Raw genomic sequence first — 2,758 nt, 5'->3', positions numbered from 1 at the left:
AAATTAACCAAGAAGATATTACAATCCTTAACATATATCCACCAAACTCTGTGCACCAAAATTCATAAAAACAACACTAAATGACTTTAAGACACAGGTTAACACAAACTCAGTAATAGTAGGGGAATTCAGTACTCCACTGTCTCCATTAGACCAGTAACAGGACAGAGAATAAACAGAGAGACAGAGTGACATCGAAATTAAATGATACCATACATCAAACGGACCTAACAGACATCTTTTGATTATTCCATCTAAATACCAAAGAATATAGTTTCTACTCAGCACCCCATGGAACTTTTTCAAAAATTGACCACATACTGGGCCACAAACAAACCTCAACAAATACAAAAATATTGAAATAATTCCATGCATTCTATTGGACCACAAAGCAATAAAGCTCAAAATTAACACTGGAAGAGGCCCTAGTCACTACATGAACCCATGGCGATTGAACAACACACTCCTCAACAGTGAGTGGGTCAGAGAAGAAATTAAGAAAGAACGAGTGTGTCAAAGGAGAAGTTAAGAATGAAATAAAAGAATTCTTGGAATTCAATGAAAAGGAAAATGCAACACAACACAACCTCTGGGACACTTTAAAAGCAGTCCTAAGAATGAAGTTTATACTCTAAGTGCCTGCATTTAAAAATTAGAAAGAGCCCAAATAAATGACCTAACACTGCAACTTAAGACACTGGAAAGGCAGAAGAGAAGAAATAACAAAAATCAGAGCAGAAATTAATGAAATAGAAACAAAGAAAACAATACAAAGAATCAATGAATCTAATAGCTGGTTCTTTGAAAAGCTAAACAAGATAGACCCTTAGGCCAGTTAAATCCAAATCAACAAACTCAGAGAGGAAAGGGGAAACATCACAACAGACACCCAAAAGATCCAAACCATTATAAGGGAATATTTAAAAAACCTATATGCTACTAAATCTGAAAGTCTAAAACAAATGGACAGATATCTAAAATCATGGGAACCTCCAAAGTTAAACCAAGAAGAGATCAACAGTTTGAACAGACCCATAACATATAAGGAAATTGAAACAGTAATACAAAGCCTCTCAACTAAAAAAACCCCAGGCCCTGATGGATTTACAGTAGAATTCTACCAGACATTTAAAGAAGACCTCCAATCAATACTACTTAAATTATTCAAAATGATAGAAGAGAGGGAGAACTCCCAAATTCCTTCTATGAAGCCAGCATCACTCTAATACCCAAACCGGGTAAAGACACAACCAAAAAAGAAAACCATAGACCCATATCCTTAATGAACATAGATGTAAAAGTTCTCAGCAAAATACTTGCAAACCGCATACAGACACACATCAAAAAGATCGTTCATCTTGATCAAGTAGGCTTTATCCCAGAGATGCAGGGATGGTTCAATACATGTAAGTCAATAAACATCATAAATCATATAAATGGTCTCAAAGACAAGAACCACATGGTCATCTCAGTAGAGGCAGAGCATGCCTTTGACAAAATTCAACACAAATTTATGTTCAAAGTCCTAGAGAGAATTGGACTGGAGGGAACATACCTCAACATAATTAAAGCCATATATAACAAACCCACAGCCAACATCATTCCAAATGGAGAAAAACTGGAAGCATTCCCATTAAAATCAGGAACCAGACAAGGATGTCCACTATCTCCATTCCTTTTCAACATAGTCCTTGAAACTTTTGGTAGATCAATAAGACAGGAGAAGGATATTAAAGGGGTACTAGTTGGAAAATAAGAAGTCAAACTATCACTTTTTGCAGATGATAGGATACTATACCTAAGAGATCCCCAAAGTTCCACCAGAAAAATCCTGGAACTGATCAACACTTTCAGTATAGTGGCAGGTTATAAAATCAATCTACAAAAATCAGTAGCCTTTCTATATACCAATAACAAGCAATTGGAGAAAGAATATAGGGAAATGCTCCCATTCACAATTACTACAAAAAAAATAAAATATCTTGGAATAAATCTGACCAAAGACACCAAATGTCTCCACAATGAAAATTCTAAATCATTAAAGACATTGAGGAAGACACCAGGAGATGGAAGGACCTCCCATGCTCATGGATTAGAAGAATTAATATTGTAAAAATGACCATCCTACCAAAAGCGATGTATAGATTCAATGCAATTCCAATCAAAATCCCCATGACATACTTCAAAGAATTAGAAAAATCCATCCTTAAATTCATGTGGAGGCACACAAGACCCAGGATAGCCAAAGTAACCCTGAGCACAAAGAGCAGCACTGGTGGGATTACTATATCAGATCTCAAAGTATACTACAGAGCTATAGTCATAAAAACAGCATGGTACTGGCACAAAAACAGACAGATCAATGGAACATCATTGAAGACCCAAACCTGAGTACATGCAATTTCAGCCACCTGATATTTGACAAAGGTGCCAAGAACACACAATGGAGGAAAGACAGCATCTTCAACAAATGGTGCTGGTAAAACTGGATCTCCACCTGTAGAAGAATGAAACTAGATCCTTATCTTTCACCTTGCACAAAAGTCAACTCCAAATGGATCAAAAACCTCAACGTGCCTAAAACTATCAGAAGAAAATATTGGCAATAACTTACAGGATATAGGTGTCAGAAAGGATTTTCTAAATCAGACAGCAGTTGCTCAGGAATTAAGGTCAGCAATCAACAAGTGTGACCTCATTAAACTAAAAAGCTTCTGTACAGCAAAAGAAACAATCAAAAAAGGGAAGAGAAAACATA

This window comes from Nannospalax galili, unplaced genomic scaffold (assembly GCF_000622305.1).
Source record: "Nannospalax galili isolate Female #2095 unplaced genomic scaffold, S.galili_v1.0 scaffold577, whole genome shotgun sequence".
Classification (NCBI taxonomy): Eukaryota; Metazoa; Chordata; class Mammalia; order Rodentia; family Spalacidae; genus Nannospalax; species Nannospalax galili.
This window is presented reverse-complemented; position numbering follows the sequence as displayed.